The sequence below is a fragment of the Vombatus ursinus genome, unplaced genomic scaffold (genome assembly GCF_900497805.2).
Source record: "Vombatus ursinus unplaced genomic scaffold, bare-nosed wombat genome assembly UNPS02014987.1, whole genome shotgun sequence".
Lineage (NCBI taxonomy): Eukaryota > Metazoa > Chordata > Mammalia > Diprotodontia > Vombatidae > Vombatus > Vombatus ursinus.
This window is the reverse complement of record NW_020954765.1, coordinates 45,513-58,080: the sequence shown is the minus strand read 5'-3', so window position 1 is coordinate 58,080 and position 12,568 is coordinate 45,513. Positions and strand designations below refer to the sequence as shown.

Below are 12,568 nucleotides of genomic sequence, written 5' to 3'. Positions count from 1 at the left end.
GCATTTGCTTGTTAGTGCAAAAACTTTTCAATTTAAATAAAAATGATCAGTTTTGCATTTCATAATGTTCTCTATCTCTTATTTGATCACAAATTCTTGCCTTCTCCATAGATCTGATAGGTAAGCTACTCCTTGCTCTCCTATTTTTCTTATATTTTCAGCCTTTATATCTAAATTGTACACCCATTTTGACTTATTCTTAGTATATGGTGTAAGAGGTTGGTCTATGCTTAGTTTCTGCCACATTATTTTCCAGTTTTCCCAGAAGTTTTTGTTAAATAGTAATTTTTTGTTACAGAAACTGGAGTCTTTGGGTTTATCAAACAATAAATTACTATAGTCATTGAATACTGTGTCTTGTGTACCTAACCTATTTCACTTATCCACCACTCTGTTTCTTAGCCCATACCAAATTATTTTAATGATTCATGCTTTATGACACAATTTAAGATTGTGTACAGTTAGGCAACCTTCCCTGGCATTTCTTTTCATTACTTCCCTTGATAGTATGGAACTTTTGTCACTTTTTTTCTAGCTCTTTAAAATACTTTTTTGGATTTGGATTTGATTGTAATGGCACTGGATAAGTAAATTAATTTAGGTAGAATTGTCATTTTTGTTATATTAGTTCAGACGACACATGAGCAACCAATATTTTCCCAGTTATTTAGATCTGACTTTATTTGTGTGAAAAATATTTTGCAACTGTGTTCATATAAGTTCCTAGGTTTTTCTTGGCAGGTAGATTCCCAAATATTTTATGATGTCTACATTAACTTTAAATGGAATTTCTCTTTCTATCCCTTGCTGTTGGGCTTTGTTAGTAATGTATCGAAATGCCAAAGATTTAGATGAGCTTATTTTATATCCTGCAACTTTGCTCAAGTTGTTTATTTCAAGTAATTTTTTTTACCTGATTCTCTAGGATTCTCTAAGTATACCAACTTATCATCTGCAAAGAGTGATAGCTTTGTTTCTTCTTCTCCTGTTCTAATTCCTTCAATTTCTTTCTCTCTTCTTATTGCTAAGGCAAACATTTCTAGTACAATATTGAATAACAGTGGTGATAATAGACATCTTTGTTTCATCTCTGATCTTATTGGAAATGCTTCCAGCTTATCCCCATTACAAATACTGCTTGCTGATGATTTTAGATAGGTGTTATTTATTATTTTAAGGAAGACTCCATTCATTTTTATGCTCTCTAGTGTTTTTAATATGAATGGGTGAAGTATTTTGTCAAAAGCTTTTTCTGCATCTATTGAGATAATCATATAATTTCTTTTAGTTTTGATGTTGATATGGTCAATTATGCTGCTCGTTTTCCTAATATTGAACCAGCCCTGCATTCCTAGTATAAATCCTTACCAGTCATCCTCATGATAATCCTTTGCTGATATTTTACTTAAAATTTTTGCATCTATCTTCGCTAGTGAAGTTGGTCCATAATTTTCTTTCTCTGTTTTGACTCTTCCTGGTTTAGGTATCAGCACCATATTTGTATCATAAAAAGAATTTAGTAGGACTCCTTCTTCATCTATTTTCCCAATTAGTTTATATATTATTGGAATTAATTGTTCTTTAAATGTTACATAGAATTTACTTGTAAATCCATTTGGCCCGGGAGATCTTTTCTTAGGGAGTTCATTGATGGCCTGTTCAATTTCTTTATATGAGATGGAGTTATTTAAATGTTTTACTTCCTCTTCTGTTAATCTGGATAATTTATATTTTTGTAAATATTTATCCATTTCATTAAGATTGTCAAATTTATTGCATACAGTTTGGCAAAATAGCTCCTAAATATTGTTTTGATTTCCTCTTAATTTATTGTGAATTCACTCTTTTCATTTTTGATGTTGGTAATTTGGTTTTCTTCTTTCTTTTTTTTAAATCAAATTAACCAAAGGTTTATCTATTTTATTGTTTTTTTCCCATAAAACCACTCAGTTTTATTTATTAGTTCAATAGTTTTCTTCATTTCAATTTTATTAATCTCTCCTTCAATTTTCAGAATTTCTAATTTGGTATTTAATTGGGGATTTTTAATTTGTTCTTTTTCTAGCTTTTTTATTTGCATGCCCATTTCATTGGTCTCTTTCTCTGGTTTATTCATGTAAGCAAATGGAGATATAAAATTTCCTCAAAGAACTGCCTTGGTTGCATCCCATATGTTTCTGTGTGTTGTCTCATTATTTTCATTCTCTTGTATGAAGTTATTGATTGTTTCTATGATTTGTTGCTTGACCCACTCATTCTTTAAGATTAGATTGTTCAGTTTCCAATTAATTTTAGTCTATCTTTCCATGGCCTTTATTATATATAATTTTTACTGCATCATGATCTGATAAGGATCCATTTAATATTTCTGCCTTTCTGCATTGGATTGTGAGATTTTTACGATCTTATACATGGTCCATTTTTGTGTGGGTACCATGCACACTGATAAAAATATGTATTCCTTTCTATCCCCATTTACTTTTCCCCAGACGTCTACCATATCTAACTTTTATAAATTCTAATCACCTCCTTAACTTCTTTCTTGTTTATTTTGTGGTTAGACTTATCTAGTTCTGAGAGGGGGAGGTTGAGGTCCCCCACAAGTATAGTTTTGCTGTCTATTTATTTTTGTAACTCCCTTAACTTCTCCTCTAAGAATCTGGATGCTACACCACTTGGTGCATATATATTTAGTAATGATATTACTTCCTTGTCTGTGGCACTTCTTAGCAGGATAATCTCTTAAATTAGATCTATTTTTCCTTTTGTTTTGTCTGAGATCAGGATTGCTACCCCTGCTTTTTCTGCTTCAGCTGAAGCATAATATATTCTACTCCACCCTTTTACCTTTACTCTATGTGTATCCTTCTGCTTCAAATGTGTTTCTTGTAAACAACATGTTGTAGGATTATGGTTTTTAATTCACTCTGTTATTTATTTTGATTTTTTGTGAGAGTTCATCCCATTTACATTCACATTTATGATTACTATCAGTGTCTTTCTCTCCATCCTATTTTCTCCCCATTTATGCTTTTCTCTCTACTTTCTCCCTATTCCTTCTCTCTAGTATTTTGCTTCTGAGCACTTCCTCCCTCAAACTGCCTTCCCTTCTACCAGACTCCTAAGTTTTATTTCCCTTTTTCCTTACTTCATCTTCTCTCCCTTCTATCCACCCTCTCCTTTTTCTTTCCCCTTTCATTCCTACTTCCTATAGGGTAAGTTAGATTTCTATATCTAACTGAGTATATTATTCCCTCTTTGAGCCAAATCTGATGTGAGTATAGTTCAAACAATGCTCACCCCCCCTTCTTTCCTTCTGCCATAATAAGTCTTAATTCCTCTTCATGTGATATAATTTACCATTTTCTACCTCTTCTTTTCCTCTTCTCCCAGTACAATCCCTTTTCATGTCTTAATTAGATTTTTTATCCTCACATCAAAGTCAACTTATTCCCACACCCTCTGTCTATGTGTACCCCTTCTAAATGTCGTAATAAAGATACAGTTCTCAAGAGTTACAAGTATCATCTTCCCATGTAGCGATGTAAACAGTTTAACTTTATTGAATAACTTTTTCTTTCCCTTTCCTGTTTATATTCTGCTGCTTCTATTGAGTCTTGTATTTGAAGATCAAATTTTCTATTGAGCTCTAAATGTGAATGGTTTTTTCAACAGAAAGGTCTGGAAGTTCACTATTTCATTGAACATCCATTTTGTCCCCTGAAAGATTATGGTCAATTTTGCTGGGTACTTGATTCTTGGTTGTAATCCAAGCTCCTTTGTCTTACAGAATATCATATTCCAAGATCTCCAGTCTTTTAATGTAGAAGCTGCAAGGTCATGCATAATTCTGACTGTGGTTCCACAATATTTAAATTGTTTCTTCCTGGCTACTTTCAGGATTTTTTCCTTGCCCTGATAATTCTGGAATTTGGCTATAATATTCCTTAGTGTTTTCATTTTGGGATCTCTTTCAGGAGGTGATCAGTGGATTCTTTTGATGACATTTTACCCTCTGTTTCTAGTACCTCAAGGCACTTTTCCTTGATAATTTCTTGAAAAGTGCTGTCCAAACTCTTTTTTGTTTGTTTGTTTTTGCTTTTGTTTTTTAATCATGGCTTTTAGATAGACCAATAATTCTTAAATTACATCTCCTGGATCTATTTTCCAAGTCAGTTGTTTTTCCAAGGAGATATTTTATATTTTCTTCCATTTTTTAAATTCTTTTAATTTTGTTTGACTGATTCTTGTTCTCTCATAAAATCATTAGCTTCCACTTGCCTAATTCTACTTTTTAATGAATTGTTTTCTTCAGTTAGCTTTTGTACTTCCCTTTCTACTTGGTCAGTGCTACTTTTTAAGAAGTTCTTCTCCTCCTCCAGCTTCTTTCTTGAAGTTTTATTGGGGGACTTATAGTCAGGTCCAGCCTCTCTCTGTAGTCAGTGCAGCAGGAGCCGGAGGCTGGTAGTCCAAACCTGATTTCTACTGAACCACTTTCCAGTTTTCTCTGCTGTGCCTGGCACCCTCCCTGGCCATTTCTGCTCCTGAGCTCGTCCAGTCCTGGGCCCTGCACTGACCTGTCCCAGTCCTTTCCATCCAGCCTGTTCCCCTTTGTCTTTTATCATCCGAGGCAGAGAGAGATGAGCAGAACCTCGTGAACTACATACAGTGTGTGTGATACCAACCAGTGACTGCAGCAATGTCCATGGAGAGACTGACGCATGAGGACCTCAGCGGGACTGTCCCTGAGATCAGATGAGGAGAGGGGCCTCCCGGGGTAGAAGGTCATCTCCACCAGCCAGTGTGCCATGGGACTGTACTCCTGCCTCAGTTATTTTCCTTTGTCACAAGAGAGGATCCAGCCTGGAGGAAAGAAGGGGGCTAGTCTTTATAGATAATAAAGTAACCAGAGTGACTCCGATTTGTAAAGTTCCTTCAAGTTGTCCCTGGTCCTGATCTACTTCAGGGGCCTGACCCCTTTTCTGGCAGCTGAAACATTGCTGAAGCCAGCTTGGAGCCAGGGTGGACAATCAACAGAAATAGTGACTGAGATGGGATCTGAACCCCTAAAAGAAAAAGACCATGTCTTTGGGATCTGGACCCTGAAAAGGAAAAACTCTGGACTTTCCCATGTAGCCCAGGTCCCTGGCCATCATCGGGGCAAGCGACCATTCTCAGCTAATTAACTGCCCTTTCATTGTCTGCACCTGGCCCCACCCTAGACCTCCACTCCTGGATCCTCCCTAGACTCCAGTCTTCCTTGGCCTGGTGGTCCAGGTCCCTGGTATTCTACCTCTCAGTTACCATAGCCTACTGGTCACTCCCATCCAGATCCTCCCTAGACTCCTCCTCACAGTCATCTGAGACTGCTTGGCCACCCCTGTACCCCTCCCATGGTTTTTCTATATATAAGATCCAGCTTGGCCACCACTAAGGTGTTCAGATTCTTCAAATCTAGCCAATAGCGCAGAACCACTAGGAATCTCGCTAACCTCAATCAGTGTTCTAATAAGCCTTGTCTTTGGCTCAAAGAAGAGTTGGGTCAAATTCATTCAAGCAGGACCTGCCACTCTTGCTGTCATTATTTCGGAGTCCCAGCCCCCCTACACTCCTAAATCTCAACAATAGTATATTCTGGAGTCTTATGTGAATACAGGAAGCATGAGTTTACACCCAGTAAATAGTTGGTTCACAAATGCAACTTTACTGTATGCTAATTATTATCAGATATATTTTCATGATTTTCTAAATGATCACAGATCAAACTCACTTACTATTTAAAGTTTAACCCCTAGATTTCTTTACTTTGGTTGGAACAGCTCCAAGTGCCTTAAACTGCTGCATTACAGAGTCTCTGACCACTTTCATCAGGGCTGGTGAGATCTTCTCACGGGTTATGTAAGAAGTTCAAAGGAACCTCACAGACAAAGATGTCTTAAGAAGATACTCTTATGTTTTTCTCCCAATCGTTAGTCATTTATCATTATCATCAGTTTCTACATTAAAACAAAATATACCTCATTATTAACTTTTCAAACATTTTGTCACATTCTCTAATAAATATGTTTATGATCTAACCACATTCAGATCAAAAGTAACCTGCCTTACCAGATGGAGACCTAAAGTTCCCTGGAAAGAAGGAATAAAGAAAATAATTGAATGGTACAAAGAGAATTTTCACAACTGGAAGAATTCAGAAAAAGCTTTGGAGCCCTTTCCTGTGGAATGAAAATTTTTACAATAAGCAACATTTATGGGAGAGAAAAGAAGAAAATCATTCTACCTCGTAGATACTTGATATGAAATCAAGTTACCGAACAGAATCTTCTCTTCTTTTGGAAGTAGATTCAGGTGTTTTTGCACAAAATCTCAAGGGCAAAATTATGTTATAAATAATAGATATTCTCAGTTCATGGAAGAATCGCATTATGAGCTGACTTGATGGAATTTTGTTCTACTGTCAATTGTATTCTCAAAGGATGATGCTACTTTTCTGCACAATAGGAAACAATGGGAAATAAGATGAATGAAGTATGGAGAAACATAACTTACAGATGTATCTATAAGGAGAGAGTCCATCCCTTGGTTCAGAAGTCTCATCAACTAGAGAGAGGTCTGCTTCCCAAGTGGTCCACAGGCCCAGAAATCAGTCCTGGCAGTAGGGAAGGCATTACTTGCAGGCCTGTTCTCTGCTCTTGCGCAGTGAATATGCTACAGATCTACTTCTTGCTAGGGATTGTTATAAATTTGAATCTTAAGGTAATATGGAGTAAGTTCTTATTCTAATTAAAGCTTGAAATTCCATTATATGATTTGCCATAAAATGAGAAATACCTGTCTATACAAAGCAATAAAGTTGGAATAAGATGAAAACAAAAAAAAAGAAGAAGAAGAAGAGGTTCTTCTCTTCAGTGAATTTTTGTGCCTCCAGTTCTACTTTTTAAGGAGTTGTTTTCTTCAGTGTGCTTTTTTTTTTCTGATTTGGTCAATTGTATTTTTTAAGGAATTGTTTTATACAGTCAATTTCTGTTCTTCTTTTTCTAAGTTGTTGACTGTCTCTTGCATACCTCTCATTTCTTTTCCCAATTTTTCTTCTACCTCTCTTATTTGACTTTTGAAATCATTCTTGAGCCCTTCTGAAGAGGCTTTTTGGGCTTGAGACCAATTCATATTCCGCTTTGAGGTTTTGGATGTAGGTACATTGACAATGTTGTCTTCCTCTGAATTTTTGTCTTGATCTTCCCTCTCCTCATAGAGAGAATCTATGGTCATTGTCCATTTCTGCTTTTTGTTTATGATATTTGCCTATTTCCTGGCTTTTGAAGTTGAGCTGTAGCACAGGGTGTATTATGCCAAATTTCTTGTGCTGGGGGGCCAGGGGGTTGGTCTTTGACTTTGTGTATTGGGGCCTCAGATGCTGGCAGATGGAGGCTGTAAGTGTCTGACAGCTTATCTGGTGCTGAGCTGAGTTCCTAGTGGTCATTTGCTTGTGTGTGCTGAGGTCTGATGGTGGGGTTTTTCTACATTTCCCCAGGGCTACTCTGAAGCTCTCAGGTGGGGGTGGGGTCTAGCCCCTGGAGGATGCCTGCCCATCTGGAGTTGTGCTGAAGCATAGGGAGGTTCAGCTAATGGAGGATGTCTACCCACTGTTGCGTGTGGCGGTTCTCTGAGCTGAAGTCTGCTGCTTCCCCTCGCTATGCCAAGGCCCATAGCGGAGGTGGGGGAAGGGGGTGGGGGGAGGGAGGCTGGCGTTGGCACTTGCCTTCTCCACTACCCTGGGGCTCAGGAACTCCTGCTTGTTTGCTGAGGTGGGACTTGCCTCTGGCTGGCCAGGATACCTCCCATTCTGTACTGCTCCCCTTTCAACAGAGAAAGAGGGACATTTCCCATCATTCCTCCTAGCCTCCCAGGGCTAAAAGACTGCTCCGCCCCATCTTTCTGTTGGCTCCACTCTTCCAGGATTTTTCCTGGAGTGATATCTTCTGGGTTTTTTGAGGTCAATTTCAGGGTCTGAGAGTGACTTACTGTTCATTCCACCATTGTGGGTCCCAGAAGTCTCCTCTATTATTGTTATACCTTTTTTTTATATTAGTGATGTATTTCAGATAAGTACAAATATATAACAAATAAATATAATAATATTTGTAGAAACTATGCTGAAGTACTGAAAAGATGTTTGGGTAGAGGATAAAAGAAATAAAGCACAGGAAAAAACAAAATATAATAAAGTATAATGTCAGAAAGTTTTCAAAATATTTAATGCATTTAGTCTAAAATTATAATTCAAATTTGCATGGATCAATATGTAATTATATATATATATATATATATATATATATATATAATTTTTTAATTTTTAGGCAATCGGGGTTAAGTGACTTGCCCAGGGTCACATAGTAAGTGTCAAGTATTTGGTCTGAGGTCAGATTTGAACTCAGGTCCTCCTGAATCCAGGACCGGGGCTCTATTCACTGTGCCACTAGCTGCCCCAGATCAATATGTAATTTCAGAAATACAGCAAAACCACATTGATCACACTCACATTTATCAACATCACTTCTTTACTGTACAAATATATATCTTCTACTTTCCGTGTAATAAAATGGTAAAAGACACTACACATCTTTCTTCAGAAAACAGAATGAGACATTCTCAGAATATGAAAATCATATAGAGTTGTGGCTGTGTCATTATACTCAAAATGTTTTGACAATTTTGACTGATCATCTTCAGTTGATGACTTGTCAAGTTAGTCAAAACAAATAAGTAGTTTTATTTGTAGAGTAAAAGCATCAACTTTTGCCAAATTCAGCCATAAGACCTTTGTCCTATATAGAAAATATTATGCCATATATTTGTGTGTATAACTATGCTTTTATAGATTATATGTGGCTATAGGTATCTATATGCATACGCTTGTGTATGCACACCTTACCTTTTAGGGTAATATTTTATTCTAAGTGGAATATATATTCTGAAATCATTTCATTTCTTTTTAGCCCAAAATATTTTCTCATAGACAGTATTTGATAAACATTTGATGAATCAAATTATTCTCTCAATATCCCCAAAATTATGTCTCTCTTTGTGATTAGAGCACTAAGACAGTAATTCAAGAAATACCAAAGCATTCTTTTCAAGGACTGATTACCAAAAAACTATAATATACTTTGGTATACTTTGAACTCACTCTCCCGGAGAGAAAATAGCTGTATCTCCTACTTTATGATTCTTGGGTACCTTTGAGGATTAAAGACGTCTTTCTCTCATGATAACAGCTTGATCTACCATTTTGTTGTGTTCCCCCACTGTTAGTCACCAGTGTAGTTTATATAGTCATTTAACATCAATTAGCTTGTTCATAGGGATATTTACTGAAAAGATATATCATTAATATTTTCCTCCAAGACCAGAGGTCACACTATACTCTAAAGGACCTCAGTGCCTGAGGAGAGTGACCTTAAACTTAAGTAGTTTATTCAAAACCATGGACCCACCCAACTTTACTTTCAAATGTAGCAAAGTCAATGGATGATGAGTATGCATGTAAGCTACTCCTGGGCTGGGTTGAGCAAGTTACCTTCTAGCAAATTCTAGCATGGGCTCTAGTTCTTGGACAACTGATACTCACCATTCTGACATTTTGAAGTTTACAAAGGACACAAATAAAGAGTACTGAAATGACCACATCTCTATCATAGAAAGGTCTCTATGTCTTTTTTATTCTCATGATTTCTTCAAATAATGAACATGTCACTCTTTCAGATTTACTGAATTGGCTACTCTTCTGAACTGAACTCAACTCTACCAGAGGCTTTATTTTCTGTGTGTTTCTCTATTTGCTATCATATCTCTTACCAGGTGAGTTGCTACACTTTTGCACACTTTTGCAACACAATTGCAGAAGGGGCAGATAATGGAGAAAATTTCTCTCCTTGTTACTTCCCTATAGAATCCAATAATATTATCTATATTCCTTCATCTAAATGTAAACTAGAAGAAACACAATCACAGAAACAACAGCAGGGTTATGTGCTGTTGACTTCACTCTGCCCCAGGGAAGAGGGGACCTAAGAGTCTCCCTATAGGTCTTTATCAACTCATTCTCATATGAGCCTGAGTCTCCTTTTGGCTGGTTAGTGCTTTTTGAACGCATTCAACTTCTAACTTCTCAACTAATCAAAAAAGTTTCCTTTTCAGCATGTGTTTAGCAAACAACTAATTACAGAATGTGTGAAAATGTTCTAAAGTCTTCATGGAGATTGCATCGGGGGGAGTATGCCGCATATGCTCACTAGTCCATCCAGCACATTCCACTCCACTATTCCACCCCAGCTTCCGTTATCATTGGCTAGTCCCTTGTATTACAAGACAAAAATGAAAGCTTCTTACCCTCAGAGTCTACTGGGTTACAAAACTTAAATATAGGTAAGTAAATATGAGATATTTTGAAGAGGGAGAGAAAAAACTGAAGATATCCGATAATGTCTTTGATAGGAGGTGGTTTCTGGGGTAAGATAAGAAGGAAGCTAAGACTTTTAGGAAGCAGAGAAGGAAGAGTGGAATTCTTTGTGTGTGTGTGTACCCGTGCAAAGGGCTGGCCACTATGCATAAAGACACAGCACGTAGAGAAGGAATATTGAATTCAGATAAAACCTAATAGGCCTATTTGTCTGGAATAATTAGTGAATAAAGGGAAGAAATATAAATAAGCTTGGAAAGGCAGGTAGAACCAGACTTTGGGGCTGAGGGGTTTACATTTTATCTTAGAGGGAATAGGGAAATACTGAGATATTCACATAGGGAAATGAAATGACCAGATATATTTTAGGATTAATAATTCGACAGCTGTATGGAGGATGGATCAGAGAGGAAAAAGATTAGAATCAGAGAGAACAATTTAGAAGCTTTTGAAGATGAAGTAAGATGTCATAGGAGACTGAAGTAGGGTAGTAGAATAAAAAAAAAAGAGAGAGAGAGACATGTAAGAGATGTTCATAGTGTATCAATACTTCTAAACTATACCTTGCCTCACTTTTGTCTGGCAGGTTGTGTCCCTAGGTGGTGATGGCATAAGGTTCAAGCAAAATATGTCTGTATGCATAAAGGTACAGTTCATTAGCCCTAACAATGTGCTTGCCTTTAATAGTCACACAGTTGACACAGTTGGCCCAAAGCAAAGGCATTTACTGAAATAGCATAATATGGACAATTGTCTTAAAACACCTTCTAAATCTCCAATGAAAAAAAATAGGGCCCACTCTCCCATAAATGCAAATGGTATCAATAAGGAAAATGGGCACTCAGAGAGATACAGAGAAGGGGATCTTCCTAGAGAGAAGGGGAAGAAAGGTGTTCAAGGTGAATGATAGCTTTAGCCCTGAAAGGTTCTTCTGTGTTTTCTCTCTTCTCAAGGTATCATAGGAATATGACTCTGCTGGGCTTCCTGAGCCTGTTCCTTTCTGCAACTCAATTCAGTTTTGCAGGTGAATTTTCTGGATCTGCTTTCCATTGGATGTGACATCTGAAGGATTCTGGGGGAGCTTGATTATCACAGTCCCCATATAGATCTTGGGGGAGGATGTAATTATGCAGTCTTAAAAAGTAATTTGAGGATGCAGACTTAAATCAAGGATTTGTTAGGTTTTAAAAGGAATCCTTAACTACAAGTCACATAGTTTCCTAGAACCAGGGTCTCCACAAAGTTAAGGCTGGGTGAATTAATTAATAGATTTCATCTTAACTTGTAGTATTCAGCTAACTTTGGTTAGTGACTTGGCTGTGGATATTGGTTATACAGCTAGAGACAATACAGGTACTAGATGATTAAAAAATGTTTGAATAAAGCATGATATATAATGTCATGATATATCAGGGATACAGAATTTAGTATCACCCACTAATCCCAGCTGAGTTAATATAGTTATAGGATACAATCACATGTGAAGAGGTGTTAATATGTTAACTCTGTGTTACTCCCTTACAAAATATTCCATCCTTGATAGGCTGACTTCAGCGAATTCATTTTCAAACTCATAATTTGGGGTTTGAAGAAGAAATCTACTAATTACCTCAGGATTCTCAAGGTAACACTTAGGGCTTACGCTTCCTTTTGAAGAAATGTTTTTAAAAGACAGCAGAGTAAAAGCAGTGACTTAGTTGAGCTCTCCCCCAAACCCCTCCAAATACCTGTAAAAATGACTCAAAACAAATTCTAGAGCAGCAGAACCCACAAAAAGACAGAGAGAAACAAATTTACAGTCCAAGACAACCTGGATGGTTGATTAGAAAGGTCTATCATACCGGGCTGGGAGAAGAATGAGAAACTAGAAGACAATATTAAATATCTCATTGGAAAAACAACTGACCTGGAAAATAGATCCAGGACAGATAATTTAAAAATTATTGGACTCTCTGAAAGCCATAATCAAAAAAAGAGCCTAGACATTATCTTTCAAGAAATTATCAAGGAAAACTGTCCTGATATTTTAAAACCAGAGGGCAAAATAGAAATGGAAAGAATCCACTGATCACCTCCTGAAATAGATTCCCCAAAGGAACACTCCTT

General features: G+C 36.9%; 1 pseudogene; it reads left to right on the top strand.

Annotated features, from left to right (window-relative positions):
* Window positions 1-7,635: 7,635 nt before the first annotated feature.
* The window catches only part of LOC114030731, a 23,763-nt pseudogene continuing 18,830 nt past the window's right edge, over window positions 7,636-12,568 (top strand).